The following is a 17,403-nucleotide window of genomic DNA, read 5'->3' on the forward strand; positions in this document are numbered from 1 at the left end:
TTGACTATTTTGAGTTTGTGATTGCTTTAGACTCTTGCATTTTGAAAGAAAGTTAAGTACAGTTTGTTGATTGTACTGAAGTCCTCAGTACTGCTTGTGCCTGGAGCTTCAGTTTATCTGAAGCTGCCCCTTTTAAAAGGTGCTGCCCCTTTTAAAAGAAGAACCCTAAAAAGCTATCAAACATGCGTTTTGAGATGCCCATGGTGACGAATTCTTTCGTTTTCCTTTTCAGAATGAAGACCTAAATGACCTCAGCAAATCCTCCTTTAACTCATGGGTACCCAGACTCTAAATATTTCATGATTCACAACAAGGACCTCACATCTTCCTCCTCAGTAGATGGTACGATGCACCCATTTCAGTTTGTTTACTTTACACAATCCTCAGGAGTTTGTTGACTGAACTGCACGTTCTATTTCGTGCCAAGAAAAAAGCACTGTGACACCAGAACAATGAGTCTGCATAAACTTCATCTTCGACCTTAAGGACTTAGCTGGCCACATGAGCTGATGTGCCCCCCACCGTGCCACAAGAGAATGGGTTTACGCTCATTGCATTTACAAGACACATTTCATCTGCTGCTGAAACCGTGTACGACAGAGCATCATTGTAAATTATTTCATACGGAACTGTTTGCTTTGGGTGGAGAGAGTATTAAATATTTAACATAGGTTTTTGATTTATAAGTGTAATTTTTTAATTAAAATGTAACTTTTCTTACAGCACATCTTTTTTTGGGATGTGGAACTGAGGTATACAATGTTCTGTTGTAAAGAGTGGAGCAAATGCTTAAAACAAGGCTAACAAGAGTAGAATAGGGTACGATCCTTGTTTTAAGATTGTAATTCAGAAAAGTAATATAATAAGAATCATAGTGCCATAGGTGGTTCTCAATTGTATAGTTCTATTTGCTGATACTATCTCTTGTAATATAGCCCTGATGTTGAGCTGAGATCCCTTCAAGAGCTGATCTTAATTTCGTATTTTTTTTTTCTGTAAGGCAATAGGCCATGTTAATTAAACTGAAGAAGGGTATATTCTACTGGGTATTTTCAAGTGTCAGCTTAAAATTGGCAATTGAATGGAAGCAAAATTACAAGAAAAGGCATTCAGTGTCTTCCATTGTATATACTGTAAAGAGGAGGCGACATGGGTGATCCCTTCGAATCAAAAGCTCTCTTTGGAATGAACAATGTGGGTGTTTGTAAATTCTGGAAATTTCTTTCTATTCATAATAAACTAGAGACTGTTGATCTTTTCTTCTCCCCTCCCCCACTTCTGTAAGCTTCCTGTTCCATTGCCACCATTTTTTTTTTTTCTGTTGCACACGTTAGGATCTTTCATTTCCTGCACGGTCTAGAAAGATGTAAGACAAGTGAATACTTTTCTTTCATTTCTAACCAGAAATTAAAATTCCAGAACGTGTTTTTTTAATCATGACCAGGGCTACATGTCACTTTCCTTAAGACTCTTATCTCATGTTTTCTGAGAATGTCCAGTGTTACATTGTGTAACTGAATGTAATTTGGTCCATTTGCCCTGGTGGCTACTGGCCTATGCGTGATTAGTTAATAAACCCAGGGCACAGAGAGCACATCAAAGCATAATGACCTGCTATGGAAACATCTAGCCAGCAGTGAAAATGTTAATCCTTTTCTTGTTTGGAAAGTACACACATCTTGGAATTTTTCCCTGTGAAAAAGAAATGGCAATGGACGTACTTCAAGAAATTGCCTACAGAGTTTTGAATCTTTGACCAGGAAACTTCCTAAAGGTTCGGTGAATTAAGGCTAGTATCAGACTCCCCCGGAGTCCATGTAAACTCTCCCTCAGGAGGTCCCGGCCCTGCTATTGAGAGGAGCAACATTTTCTTTCACTGAAGGGTTGATCCCCCTGGGGGGGAGAGGGGCTGCCAGGAAGGGGCCAGGGTTGGGGGCCATTGCAGTGGCTGCTCATCAATGGGTCAGGTACCCCCTGCTCTACTCAAAAGGGAGTGGAGATCAATGGAACCCCTCACCCTGCTGAGGCCTGTGTTACTGTTAACTCAGACGGATGGCATGTACCTCACAGATTCTTGTACAATGTTCATTGTTGCAGATTCTAATCGTTTGCATGCTCATCAATTTCTAAGATAAATAGGTCTGTAGTCATAAGAATCCATTGTTTTCAAGGAACTTACCGAATGACATCACTTCCTGTTAGGAGAGAACACTACCGATTTTAAAAATTTGATATGAAAGTTTTTTGTTGTTTTTTTTACTCTTTATAAAAAAGACTTTCTTAGTCTAACTTTCATTTTTCAAGTATTTTGACTCATACTCTTGCTTGTGTAGGAAGGAGACAAGCTGTCCACTCTCTTCCGTTGAAGACATAAGTAATTAAGGAGAAATCAATGAACAAAGTCAGTCCCACCCATTTTCCTGTAAAGGTAGTTATTATTTCTCAAGGAACCTAAACTTTGCATATGTATTACCAAGATACCTCTGCCTGTGGGGTTATCACATATTCTGGGTGAGAACAAGAAATGAACCAGACTGGAAAAAGCCATCTCTTGGTTTCTGTTTCACTGACGTTTTGTTGAGTCAAACAGTATCAAGGTAGGCGTTCTTATTTAAGCTGCTTCTAGTGGTCCCTGAGCTGGGTTTTCCGGTGGTATCAAACTTCGCCCATTTAAAAAACTGGAAGGTGCTGGTATTTGAGGCAAAAACTCTTGCTCTGTCTACATGAGGGGTTGACCTTTAGCTGCTAAGTCCTTGTGTTCAGCTCCTATTCAGGAGACTTGGCTTTTATCCATTTCAAAGTATTTGTAGGCCAGCCAAAGGCTTACATGAATGGGACTTCTAGTGGCCTCTGGTTAACCTGTAAGTTAGTGGCTTTTCTTCATGAGACCAACCTTTTACAGTGTTCTTTCTTAGAGACTTAGGCAGAGTTTTAAAATTCTCCTTTGTGGAAAGAACAAATATGTTCCATGACTTTGATGATATCTTTATTCTGAGCAAAAGAAAATAAAAGTCCTAGAACCAGCTAAAAGTGAAGAGAATCCATTAATGATCAACCACCTGAGTCAATAATGACAATTCAGTGCCGATGTTACATCTGTGGCTGTTTCTCGCTAACTTTCAAAGGTCAGGGACTCTCTTGACTAATCTACGTTGACTGCAAAAATGGATTTTCTAAAAAATCATCTAGCCAGAAGTAGAGATTTTTAACTTTTCTTGCGCTGACCCTTGCCTCCTAGCTGTCTTTTAAATCTGAGACATTTAAAGTATTAAACAGCTTTACTAAACTATAAGAAACAGTATTTGACAATACTGAGGCCCTGTTTTGTTCAATCTTGCATCCTGAATGCAATACGCCGTGTAGTTGAAAACTTTCATTTTTACTCACTGCAGATGGTTTCAAAATGGGGGAGGGGAGCTCATCATCCACTGATAACAGAACCACGAAAAATGAGATTCATGTGCAACGTTCCAACTGCTTTGTCAGGGCTCTGTAGGTCAGTCCGTCACACAAGGAGGCATGGAAACCAGAAACACTGCAGTAATTAAGACCTTGACTGGGGAGAGACAGGACCCTCTGGAAGGCATGGGAAGGAGAATGGATAGAGACCAGATAGAAACCTGCTCCTTTGCAAGGACTTGACAGGGGAGTAAGTGTTCCTAGGACCTAATGTATGTTAGTTGCAGTATGAATGCTGCATTTATATAGGCTGCTGAGAAATTGGAAAGGAAGAAGCATACACTTCTAGGGATGTGAGGAAATATGACCTTGCCAGATGTAAGACAACGACCTCCACTCTGTGAGCTTAGTCATGGAGGGCAAAGAGAGCCTTGTGGTCAGTAGACCATCACGGGGTTAAACACTTGGTGCCGTTGGTCATTTCCAAAGCCAAGTCAGAGAAGATCATGGGGGTCCTTCTATAGCTCTGTAAATCAGTCTCCTAAGGATGGATAGAGAAGGTGTGGGTCAGATGGCATACTGGATTCCTTCCCTACTTGTAACCAGAGCATTAAATTAGGTGCTGGGAAGTGGTGGAATGATGTTGGAGGTGTTTAACCCTACTCTTAATGAAATTTATCAGTAATCAAGAGCTTAGAATTAGCTAATACGATTAGAAAAACATAGGGCATAGCTGGAGAGTGGTCTTCCTTTCCTAGTTCATTGATGCTGGCATCTGTGATGTATACACCAAGGGATCTGGTATTATAGACTTTGGCTATTCACCTGGCGTTTAAATCTCTCCCTTTGTTTTTGTTGTTAATTTCTCCAGTGTTAACCAATATGCCACACGATAGGACAGATTCAGTACACAGGAAAACTTGTCTGTATTTGTATAGACATCTTTAGTGCTTTTTTTTTTTTTCTTTTTAGAACTTTGCTATTGGCTTAAGAGTGTAGTTCCCGGAACCATTTTTCTTACAAGGTTCTTTCCTTACACGTCTTGGCTACAGCGTGGGCCAAATTAAATACATATATATTTTTTCGTTTCATGTATGTGCAGTTTGGTTTATCATCTTAAGATGGTGGTGCTGCTTACGGTGCTACTTCATCTGTGTTCAGAAGGACCAATGCATGGTCTGTATCGCTACCAAAACATTTATTGTATATATGTGTATAACATATGTATTATGTATATATGTAATGGATACCAGGCCAGGTATATATTTTTATTTAGATTCACTTTTCCCAAGTTTTCTTTATAGTGTTATGCTTATTTTCAGTCCCCCCCCCTCCCCGATTCTGTCTGGTACTTAGAACTGTAGTGTCTTCATCGTTAATTAAAGAAAACTGTCTAAATGAATTCACGGACGCGAACGCTAGTGATCCTTCATGTTTTTGATTATGGGACATGAAACAGAAACTGCCAATTCAAGTTTTCCGGGGCATTTGATTGGGTAAGAGCAATGTGACACTATTTAACATACTTTAATGAATGATTTTGGAATGGATAGGTTTACCTCATCCTGTCCCTCTTCACTTGGCTTCCAATGGCCAAGAATATAAAGAAAAAGACCTCTGACAAGATTGTGAGTTGCTTTTGGTGGTGGTGGTGTGACGGGAAGAGAGAGAGGGGAGCAAACATCTATCCTCCCTGGGGTGGAAAGGTATGTGTTCTGTTGAGAGGCACTAGAAGAGCCTTGTCAACCTTCGACGAAGCTCTTGTTGTGATGCAGGTTGCCTTGGAGGGGACCTCTGGACGGGGTCTGAGATGGTTAGCATCGTCTGGGTAGCTTTTGAAAATTTTTCATCCGTGGCCAGGCCAACTCCAGAGAGGCTGATTTACTTTGTCTGGGAAGGGGGCTGGGCATCTGTTGTTGCTGCCGCTGCTTTTTATCTTCTCCAGGAGACTCCAGTACAGGTCAGGGCTGAGAACCGCTGCAGGGAAGTGTTGCCCAAACTTGTCTGATGACTAGAGCCACTTACTCGACATGCTGATTTCCTCGAGCTGTCTGGGAAAGTATGTCTAAACAGGTGACTCTTGTGGTTGGCACGTTTGGAAAATTCAGATTTCTGTGCAAGGGGAGCCTTTTGGATCGTTTCACCGCTGGAATGGATAGAACACCAATGATTTTTGAAAATAATAAACCCCGTTGCCAATAAACAAACAGGCAACTCCCCCATTCCTCCCAAATTGAGCTTTCTTGCTTAAACAGTTTAAATAGATGATTGACGTGGCCTATGTTTGTTAGGGTAGACTCAAATTACTGAACATTTGGAAACAGATTCGAGATTAATTTTTTTAATTTATTTACTTTTAACGAGCATGGCGCTCCACGAGAGTGACAAGACGGAGTTTTCTGTCTTTCCTTATCCTTATTTGGTGCACCAGGCCCGTCTTCCTTCTACCTGGCACGCATAGTAAATGAAATTTTTATTGTTAAGAAGTAGCATGCAACATGATTGAATAAATGCTTGAAGTCATTATTTCATCTTCACTTTATATTAGCTTTCTCCATTTATTCTTTAAAAAAACAAAACTGATTTTTTCCCTGCCAGTGGTATTGCAAAGCAAACATCACTCTAACTTCTATTGAAATTACAAGTAAACATCACTAATTAGTATAAATTTGAGGGAAGTCTAGTTGGAGTGAATTAATGGTGCAATTTATAGCATAATTGTCTTATTATCTTTACACATATACAGAAACAAACTATGGCAAGTAAAATGTCAATAAAATGCCTGCAAGAACGAACAGGCAAGGAGAATTTGTAATTACCTCACTGATTCTATTATAAACAAGAGCAGCATTTATTCTGCATTTATTCTAGATGAGTCACCAGGATGTACAGCGGTTATCTCATTTTATCCTTTCAGCAACCCAGAGGTAGATACTATCATCTATCATTTCTGTATTCCCCAGACAGGCAAGCAGAAGAGAGAAGGGGCATGACTATGGTCAAGGGATACTATGGGATGCAGCAGCCTCTCACCCGTGGACTGCTTGATGGCTAAGCTTGTATTCCCATCAATGCCACTGCAAGTCTCTGGTTTCCAAATTCTTTAAAAAATTAAATTCTCTACATTAAAAACACTATAACTACAGCTTCCCTGTATTACTAACTTGCTGAGCAAATATGATCTCACATGAGCCAGAGAGGAAACCTCTCTCCAACTTATCATTTTTACCCTACCCAGTAACAGACCCTTATTACACTTATTTCCGTTCTTTATCTTTGTGTCTAGCTTAGTTCATTCCTGTCCAAAGTCTTTTTGTGATTCCCCATTTGTTCCCTCAAGAAGTTCACCCCTCTTCAGCAGCACAATAGAGAGAACTTTATTTTAGGAACATAGCAGGACAGTAGGTGAGATGTGAAAGCCACAGAAATATCCAAGCACCTGTATTTTTAGGCATCAGCTTCTATATATTGCCTCCTGTAAACTCATTAAATCAGAACTCCTTACCTTCCCTGGTGTGGAAACTGATGATTAGATAAATGACCAAGATGGGCAATAGGAGAAAAAGTGGGGTCATCTGAGCTAGAGAGAGTCCTGACCTGAAGTGAGAGAATGGTCAAAGCTTCCTCAATATAGGAATCCCCTCTCTCATATACCCTGCAGGGGAGGGAAAGTTTTTCCTTGACTCTCTTAAGGTCCCTGGCTGGGTCTGAACATTAAACTGACAAAGACAAATTAACAAGAGAAAAGCATATAAATTTATACATATGCATTTTTACATGACACGGAGCCTTCCTAAGGACCTGAAAGAACAGCTAGCCGAGTATCTTTGTGCTGGGTTTGATGGAGCACGGACCCTCGTGGAGGAATATGATAGGTTAAGGAGTGTGAGGTTAGCATACTGAACTGGGGGAAAATTAGCAAGTCCTGTCTGTTTGCATTCTTCTCGGCGTCGCTTTGTCTTTGGAGATAAGGATGCTCCTTTCCTGAGTGTAGGGAGGGCACCTCTCACATGAGGGTTTTATGACCTGTCTCAGGGGCGGACAGCGAGAGAAGGTCAGAGTGACCTTCCTGTTGCTGCTGTCTTCTCAAACTCCTTCAGTTTAAAATATTCAGTGTGCCAAAGGGCTGTATTTGGGGGTGGCATGTCCTGAACCCCGTGAACCCACAGTGCTTCTCAAACCTTGGACTGTACACTACCTCTACAGAATTTCCTGACAGGCTCATTATGACATAGAGATTTTAACAGGGGCCTCAGGAAACTATATTAGTAACAAGTTGTTTCCCCAAAACACACACGCGCCCGTGTGTGCACACACAAACACAAACACACACACACACACACACACACACACACACTCCTTCTCTCCGGGGCTGTTCTACACACTGACCTTACTGGAATGTGTTACTGGCAGTCACTAGGCAGTATCCTTTCCACTCCCTTCTCTGTGTAAGTTGCTCCATATCTCAAGCACCACAACCTCTAACTGTAAATGTGAGAGAAGTGATATCACTAGAGTTTCTCATGGCTCCTGAAAAAATAATCTATAAAGTAGAAATTAGTAAAATTAGTCTAAACTTACATAGGAATTAGCATAAAATGCGAGAATTAGGTAAATTTGCCCTTACTGTAAATACAGCATTATCTTGATTCTACCAAACAAAATCCCAAACAAAACAAAATATCTCAAAATATTAAAAAGTGGTATGTTTGATGGATGATTTTTTTTTTAACATCCTTATTGGAGTATAACTGCTTTACAGTGGTGTGTTAGTTTCTGCTGTATAACAAAGTGAATCAGCTATACATATACATACATCCCCATATCTCCTCCCTCTTGCATCATTTTTATTTTATCTTTTCTATTTTTCTGTAAGTTTTTATAATGATCATGTCTCATTTTCATAATGAGAAAGAAAGCAAAATATTGTTTTAAAAAAGGGGGGTCTGGGACTTCCCTGGCAGTCCAGTGGTTAGGAACCAGCACTCCCAATGCAGGGGGCACAGTTTCGATCCCTGGCGGGGGAACTAAGATCCCACATGCCCCACGGTGCAGCCAAAGAAAAAAAGGGTGGGGAGAGGTTGGGTGAGAATCTTAGTGAATCCCCACATGCTGGTATTACCATACAGCTCAACACTCCGTGATCAGTCAGTCGGGGGTCAGCCAGCTATGGCCTGTGAGCCAAATCCAGTCCGGCTGCCTGTTTTTGTAAATAAAGTTTTATTGGAACATAGCTCTGCTCATTCACTTATGTACTGCCTATGGCACTACAAAAGCAGTGCTGAGTAATTGTGACAAAAACCAAATGGCCCCCAAAGTAATACACTTCCTATCTGATCCTTTATAAAAATGTTTGCCCAGCCCTATAATAGATGTTTGGTTTTTTCTGGGTTTTTTTTGTTTTGTTTTGTTTTTTGTGATATGCGGGCCTCTCACCGTTGTGGCCTCTCCCGTTGCGGAGCACAGGCTCAGCGGCCATGGCTCATGGGCCCAGCTGTTCTGCGGCATGTGGGATCTTCCCGGACCGGGGCATGAACCTGTGTCCCCTGCATCGGCAGGCGGACTCTCAACCACTGCGCCACCAGGGAAGCCCAATAGATGTTTTTTAAGAGAGAGAATCAGGATGAGGCAAAGACCCTTGGCCCTGGGCTTCTGAAATTCTCCTGCATCTGCTCAAGGGGCTTTCTGGAGTGCTCTTGCCACAATTACAGCGCTGTTGGACAGAGTTTATTACTGTCTCTGAATCCCTATGGAGCTGATCCTTGAAGTGCTAAAAGGACTTCTTTAACACTAAACTACTTTTACCGTTAGGCACGCAGAGCTGAAGCAGGGTAAATCTCGGATGATACTTTTTCCTTTTGTTGCCTCAGTTTTTCTAGATTAACAGCCAAAAAAAAAGGAGAAATCATTAGTTTAAAGTTATTGTTTTCAAAGAAGTTGGGTTTCCCTAAGAGACTCCAAAAGAAGTTCAAAGTAGACTGTGGTCAGTCTTCAGAACAGCAGGCAGGACCTCGACCAATAGGAGAGACAATAAACAGGCATCCTCTTCCAGTCTCTTTCTCCAACTCGTCATCAGCTGCAGTGCTAAGAACGAAAACAGTGCCAAGAGCATGAATTCAGGTCAGGAAGATAATACCTGATAACCTATGAGACGAAGGTAACATATTTGAGGATTATTGGATTTAAAAAAAAAAGCATTGTTATAAATTGTCATTGGATAGGAACACAATTCCTTGGTATTTTTAAATTATAAAATCCCACTACTTATTCATTCACCACACCCGTGATATCACTTGAGAACGATTATATGCTATGATGTGGCACAAGGACCCAGTTCTTGTCACTCCTGTATTAGTTCTGGAAGTGATCTCAGATCTCAGTGTGTCTGGACCCCTTGTTTTATGGGTAAGTAAACTGGATTTCTGTTCCACCCGCATTTAATGTGACTTTATTTTAAAACTGTATCTATACCAGATTGATTAAAACAGATTCTAAAAGGGCTTTAATGCCCCCTCTCCTGGCGAGGTTTGAGGTGCTCTCATGGCCCAGCATGCAGTGTGAGAAGTGTGTGCGCAGATTGGGAAGTCTTGTCCTGGAGGGTTGCTGAGGTCGACCTGGAGAGTCAGCACGGTGGCAAGTAGGAGACAGGGACAGTGTTGAAATGGGACAGCTGTAAGGACCAGAAAGCTGGAATGAGGGAATCAGAGTGGCCAGGTAGAAAGGCTCCCATACCCAGCTTTCAAAGAGACCAGAAAGCATCAGAGAGTCTCAAAGGGTTACTGCTGGCCGGAATCTTTTACCTATCAATGGTGCAGCTCATTCTCACGTAAAGTCAAGAATCTTGGGTCCCCAGTCTCCTGCCCGTGAATGGAGAACGCCTCCTGGATCAGGTAGAGCGAAAACCCAAGTAACACGCACGGCTCACATTTATTGAGCATTTCGCCACACGCCTGTCGCTGGTCACGGATCAGTTCATGTGCCTTCGTCCCAAAGGTTTGTAGCTATTACATCTAACCCCATTTTAGAGAGTAAAATAATCTAAGGTCTAGAAGGGAACCTGTCTAAGTCACTCAGTGGGTAAGTGTAGTGTTGAGGTTCCAACTCAGTTCTCTCGAACTTCAAACCTTTACTTCCAGAGTTTAATGGTTCAAAGACATGGAAACTGGAAAAATAAAAAATCCATTGAAATCCTGATATACTTTTGTGACACTGGGTTGTCAGAAATGCCACGTGGAAAATTCTCTCTCTTTTTTGTTTTGTATTTATTTTGTTTGTTTTGTTTATTTTAAATTGCTGACTTCCCTTTATTCAGCCTTCAGGTGCTAATAGATGAATGATAAATCTATTTAAAAATAAGTTTTTGGCTTCCACGTATTCCCTTTGCTATTATTAGATGCTTAATTACGCAGCTACGGGGAAAGTTCGCAAGGCGCAGTTCCATTGCTGGACACAACCCGTACCCCTCTCCCACTCCCACCTCCCCAGTCTAACTTTCTTCTCTACGCTTTTGCTTTTGGGGGCTTCTGGTTAAGTTGGGATGCAAGTGCTCCTTAGCTGTCTCTCATTAACCTCTTGAAGCTCGACTAAATAGAGCTTCCCATTTGCTTTTCACAGAAGATGGCCGCCAAATATACACACACACACACACCATATCATACCACTCATATACACACACACACACACACCACAGCCCCCCTCCTTCCCCATCCCATCATAAAATTCAAGGAGGAAAAGTTAATGATGCATCTAAAATAGCTAACTTGTTTTTTTACATCAGTGGCATGTTTCTGGTTTAAATTCAAATTTTTCCTTTAATTTTACATCCCCCTTTCATCACTACCACACACCAACTATTCCAGTTATCAGGGTCCCATGCCCCATATGTAAAAAAAAAAAAAGTAGAGCTCTGAATCTGGTTTACTTCATCTGTTGAAAAAGAAAATAAGTTTGGCTGAGCTAAACAAACTTCTTCCTGAATAGAGTAACCTTACTATTTGTGTTTACTGAAATGTTTGACAGATGGGAATCTGATGGGGATGTTTCTTCTAGTGACTGTGGAATAATTCAGCTCTCATCTTTGCTTTGCCACTAACTGAGTGACTTTGAGCAAAGCACTTCTCTCTGGCTCGCTCCTTCTTTGTTTATAAAATAGGAGAATTATCTGATCTTACCCTGGGGTTCAGAAATTTGTCAACACTCTAAAATTGAATGTACTGTTTTTCCCGTGTATAGCTGTGTGTATTTTTTATTCCTGGGGAGGGGGGACTGTGACTTCCAGTGGATTCTTTAAAGATTCAAAACAGAGAGATGGTTTCTTAGGATCACAGAATTTCATAATGTTTATGACGCCCTAGCAAATTTTATAGAATTAGGGACTGGCCTAGGGCAAAATAGTAGGTCAGTAAAGTTTGTCCCTACCTCTTTCTCCCCTCAGCTCTAAACATGGGTTGAGGTTGGGTATACCCCCTTTGCCAAATGTTTTCTTGGGACCCAGGGTCTCTCTGGAGTGGAGACAACACTAATTGCTAATAGTGGGGTTTTAGGTATCCACATGGAGAGAAGTTTAGTAGGAGATGTTTAGTTTACTTAGAGCAGATTTAGTGCTTTATAGGCACTGAGTCTTGCAAAGGAAAATGGTGAACTTGTCCCTTGTCCCTTTATGTATTTAAAATAAAACTTTACTTTGACAATGACACGAAACTTGCATGTTTGCAATGAAGAAAGCTTATTTCTAGATTTTCTGAAAATTTTTAATTCTGGATACATTCATCAAAGCTAAACTTTTTCTCCTTTGTTTTTGGGAGACGGGGTTCCTTGTTGGCTGTCGCTCTCAAGACTGGCCTGGGATTAAGACCCCCGTCCTCACCTCTCTGAAGACATCTCTTATAGGTAACCACCTACTCTACCCGTACATGAAGTTGGCTCTGACCCACCCTCTGATGAGCGTTGCTTAGTTGTTGGCAGAAAAAGAACGAAAGCAGGAAAAGAATGAAAGAATTTCCTTCGGGCTGACAAACAACTCCTACTTTTTGTTTCTAATGGGAAATCTATTTTTACTCTTCTCTGCCCCAGCAGTGGAGTTGATCTTCATGACACAAAGAAACCCTCAACCAAAAATTTAAAAAGAGTGTTTCTCTTTGGAAATTATAAACTCAAAATATCTTCTCTAGGAAACTACACTATAGTATTTGAGGTAAGAAGACTATGCCCACTGAGTGTGTTCCATTAAAATGTTGAGCCTCCAATGAAAACATAATCGATTATCAAAGATTTTCACCAAAGACGACCATGCAGTTGAAATCTGCCATTTAATTTTTTCTATGTGGTTGTGGAGTGATGAGTTTTTGTTCTAGAAAAGGGCTGTAGTGTTGGAACCAGACAGTCCTAGGCCAACCTGGAAATCCCACTGACTAACTGGGAGACCGTGGGAAAATTGTCAACTTCTAGGAGGCATAGTTTTACCACCTGTAACGTAGGGATGATGACATTTACTTTGCAGAGGTTTGGAGAGCATTCAAGGCATTCTCACCATATGCAGAGCACTTGAAATAGTGCTTCACCCATAACTGGTACCTCATACATTGTAAACCTTGTAGAATAATTTTAATTCTAAACATTTTTACAACTTTTGGACAAAATCTCTTCCTTCATGCCAAAACAGTGGGGTCTACCTTTTTATAACTGTGAAGTTTAAAAGGCCTTAGACACAAGGAGTCTCCCTTGCTTGAAGTCTGCAGCCTACCTTTCTGGTGAAAAAGTCCTGTGGTGCAAGGAGGTTTATGATGAAACCATAGATGGAATATTGCAATCATGGCGTCCCTTGTCGGAAATGAACTCACGCAGCATTCTGAGCACAAAACTGGCACCAATGAGGAAACTGGACATTATGAATGATGAACGTATTAGCTAGCTCTGCCTTTCATTCCAACTATTACATTACTTTCTTTAAGATCTGAGCTGAGGTTAGAAACGGTCATCCCATCCAGGTGTGCTCACCTTTAAGTTGGATTCAAATATGGTCCCTGAGTCTCCCACTCTCACACTTCTTGTTCATTCAAACACTGCTATTTTGTTCTGATCCATAAGCCTTTTGGAGATGCTTGTCTCGTAGCAAATGCCCCTGCACCACTTGGCCCCTGGGGTTGAGCTCACTTCTTTTTATATTTGAGACCAAAATTAATGAAGAAAAATACTTAAGATAAGACTGTTGTTTCTGCTTCATTTATAGTCTAGATTCTCCTCACCACAGTGTTCTTACAGAGGAGGGTGTCCAGGGGGACCTGTCACTGAGGCTGTGAAAGGAGCACCCTCTGGCAGACGGAAGGGCCGGGCCCTGGCTCCCTCCCCCGTCTCGTTTCTAGCCTTCACCTACTGCCTATCATTTCTCTTTCCCTTCCCTGCTGGGCTGGGCCAACCTCTCATGGCATTATTTTTAGTTCTCCTACCAAAACACTGACTTGTTTCTCCCATGGTTTCTTTTTCCCTTGACCGGGGATGTGAGATGAGTTTTCTCCTTGTACGTTCAAGGGCGCCGGGAACATTGTGTGCTGACGTTTAACCCCTTGCATTTCCCCGAGGTCCTTTGCTCAGTCCCTCATGAACTTCTAATTTTCCCTGGCTTGTGTGTTTTGTCCGGACTGCAGTTTTCTGGAGCTTGGCCGGCCGCTTCGTTTCGGGGAAGCTTACTGCTTCACAGGGAGGCCATCTGACAGTTGTTATCTGTCACCTGAGAGACAGAACTGCCAGCATTGGGAGCCAGAGGCAGCGATGAGCTGTGCTTCTCACCGACCTCCCACCTCCCCAGCCCCCGCCATCATCTGGGACGACCCGAGGAAGGGGACCAGTGTGACACCAAATGTTCACAGGAGGATGAAGATTTCTCCACCCACCAAGGCCAGCCTCGGTCTCTCCTTGAGCCCCCGACAAAGGGGAGAACCATCAGAGTCGTCTGTATGGAAGTCTGTACTCTGATCTCCTTCCCTCCTTCCAGCTCTCTCCTCTTTCTCCCCTTCCATCAACCTTCCCTCCCTTTATCTCTGCCACAACAGTCTGCGGGATGACGGTGGGGTAACGTCTCTCCAGGAGGCAAACACAATGGCAGATATAACACTGAGTACAAGCCAGTGGTCCGTGCCTTCAAGGAGGCGCCCAACCACAATGAGAAGAAAATCCATGCTTTTTCCCATCAACAGCATAGGAGGGTTTCCTTTTCTCCACACCCTCTCCAGCACTTTTTTTTTTTTTTTCGGTACGCGGGCCTCTCACTCTTGCGGCCTCTCCCATTGCGGAGCACAGGCTCCGGACGCGCAGGCTCAGCGGCCATGGCTCACGGGCCCAGCCGCTCCGCGGCATGTGGGATCTTCCCGGACCGGGGCACGAACCCGTGTCCGCTGCATCGGCAGGCGGACTCTCAACCACTGCGCCACCAGGGAAGCCCTCCAGCATTTATTGTTTGTAGATTTTTTGATGATGGCCGTTCTGATGGGTGTGAGGTGATACCTCATTGTAGTTTTGATTTGCGTTGCTCTAACAGTTAGTGATGTTGAGCATCTTTTCATGTACTTTGTAATATGGGAAAAGAGGCTAAAAAAGGGTGAATAAATATAGATGTATAACAGATTCACTTTGCTGTACACCTGAAACGGACACAACATTATAATAAATCAACTATACCCCCCAAATTTTTTTTAAAACTTCACAAAGTGTATCAATAGTGCAAAAATAAAAATGGATGTAATGAAGAAAAATAAAAACTCCTTGCCCTTCATCAGAGCCAGCAATGACCCTAGGGGACCGGCCCCTGCCATCTCTTCACATGTACCCCCTACCATGTCTTCCTTGGGTCACCCTGCTGTCAGCTCATTCTCACCCAGAGCCTCCACACCGATCCGTCCCCTCCTCCTGAAATGCTCTGGCTTTAGCACTTCTCATAGGTGCTTCCCTCTTATCCTGGTTTTAGCCCAAACGCTCCCTTCCCAGAGAACCCTTTGTCTCCCAAAACCTCTATCGCTCTCTTGCATATATTTTTTTAGTTTTTTCACAGAACTAATCTTCATCTGAAACTATCTCTGTGTTTATTTGTTTGTTTGTTTACTTTCTGCCTTTACCCACTCCCAAACTCTCTTTTTCTCCATGTGGCCCCCAGTGCCTGACATGCTAGTCTTTTTTCAATAAATATCTGTTGAATGAATGGATAAATAGATACTCTAGTAGGGGACATAAGAAATACAAAAGTAACATCATAAATAATGAAATAATCATTGACCTTTTTGGTATTTTACCAAGCACTGTGTTTTATGTATACTATCTCCAATCTTCAAAACAATTATGAGAGAGAGAGTATTACTTTTATATTTTGCCAAAAAAAAAGGAGGCTCCCGAGCGTTGGTATTTTCCCAAGGCCACCCACCTTGTGAGCAAAGGACCTGGTATCCATCCTCAGACAGGTCTGACTCTCAAGCCAGCAGTGGTCCTTTCCTCTTGACCATGATGTCTCATACACGTAAACAACTATAATACAAGCCAGAAAGAGATAAGCTCCATGAGAGGTACAGATAAACTATCACGGGAATTCAGAGAAGGAAGACGTGGCCTCTGGGTGAGGGCAACAAGAAAGGATTGTAACAAGGTGGTTTTGCTTTTCGGGACCTCGGCCCCTGAAGACTCAAGGGAGGGAGGAAGGAGGATTTGGACAGTTGGAGGTGGAATGTGAAATCCTGGAGTGTGCTGAAGGAAAATACCAGAAGGCTACTGTGTGTGTGTGTGTGTCTGTGTGTGTTACAGCAGAGAGTAAAAAGGTGAGAATGACAATATGAGCTTCAATTCTATTCTGAGAAAGCTTGTAAGTAGCTGTAGGGGGGCATATTTCCTTCTTTTATCCAGTTCTACCTTCGATTCTTCTTTCAAGGCAAATGTACACATCTGTATCTATTAGAGTAAGAGCTTCATATAAACATCTATGATCCCCCATTTCTGTTTAAGCAGACCTTGCTATTTATCTACCAAAAAAATGTATTTTCCTACTGAGTCACATTTCAATGTCAGATGTGGGCTAAATGTTCCCAGGCCTATCTAGCCTCGGGGGGTTACATGTGACCACTTTACTACTTAAATCCAAATCTTCGTCTATTCTAGTAGGATTTATGTCGCCTGCAAAGTCTCTGCCCAGATTTTCCTTGAGTCCTCAGGAAGGCACATCAGCTGTGTTCACACCAGTCCTCCTTGCTTGGTACCGCTTTGCCTTCTCTCTGCTGCTGGATGCTGAAGTCTCCACAGGCTCTTCAACTCTGTGTTTTGGACCAAGTTTCCTGCTTAGGACTCCAAACCCAGAGTTCCTAGTTTCCAAATTGGCTGCATTCCTTTCAGTCCTCCTGGCAGTGGAGCCTCCTAGGACAGGGACAAAGGCCTCCTCTCTTCTGAGGGCTAAGACCTGTGGGGGCGGGCTGGGAATCAGAATCGAAAGCACAGTGAAAGGACCGGCATCATATTAGATTCCATTTAGATTGATACCAATATGTTGTTATGGAACTGAATGTGAAAGTTATCAACCCTGATGATGTCAAGGTGATAGTGATAGTATAATGAAATGGAGGTCATGTACATCACTGATTTCCTGATCTTTCAGGTGAAGATACAAAATTTATAATTTATAGCTGATAAAGCAAATGGTAGAAGTAATAGTATATTTAAAGTAAAAGTATAAACATAAAATTGAATAATGGGGAGGAAGCAACTATAATAATTGTGATCTACTGGTTGCCTTTATAACTACAACCATATCACAGTTTAACATGACAGAGAGGGCAATTAGGAATAAGGATCTAACAGTTTGGAGTCTACATAAGCCTAAGAAGAGAGTATCAACATGCACAAAGAAAAACAGGCAGATATACTTTATAGGAAGAGACTTTTCTGCATTCTTTTAGTCCATGGTACATCAAGTGAATATAAAGTAATAAAGGCAGTAGAAGATATAAATAACAAAATTAACAAGAGAAAGTCAAT

The 17,403-nt window shown here is 42.0% G+C and overlaps 1 protein-coding gene across 2 annotated transcripts in view; it reads left to right on the plus strand.

Moving 5' to 3' along the window:
- The window catches only part of IRS1 (insulin receptor substrate 1), a 75,199-nt gene extending 61,045 nt beyond the window's left edge, over nucleotides 1-14,154 (plus strand). Inside the window, exon 2 of one of the 2 annotated variants that reach the window (XM_060301763.2) lies at nucleotides 14,043-14,154. The gene's annotated coding sequence lies outside the window, so the exon portion shown is untranslated. Of the gene's footprint in view, nucleotides 1-232; nucleotides 1,260-14,042 lie in introns of those variants that run through there. The other variant, XM_030832202.3, reaches the window with a different exon arrangement.
- The last annotated feature ends 3,249 nt before the right edge of the window (nucleotides 14,155-17,403 follow it).

The sequence above is a fragment of the Globicephala melas genome, chromosome 7, assembly GCF_963455315.2.
Source record: "Globicephala melas chromosome 7, mGloMel1.2, whole genome shotgun sequence".
Classification (NCBI taxonomy): Eukaryota; Metazoa; Chordata; class Mammalia; order Artiodactyla; family Delphinidae; genus Globicephala; species Globicephala melas.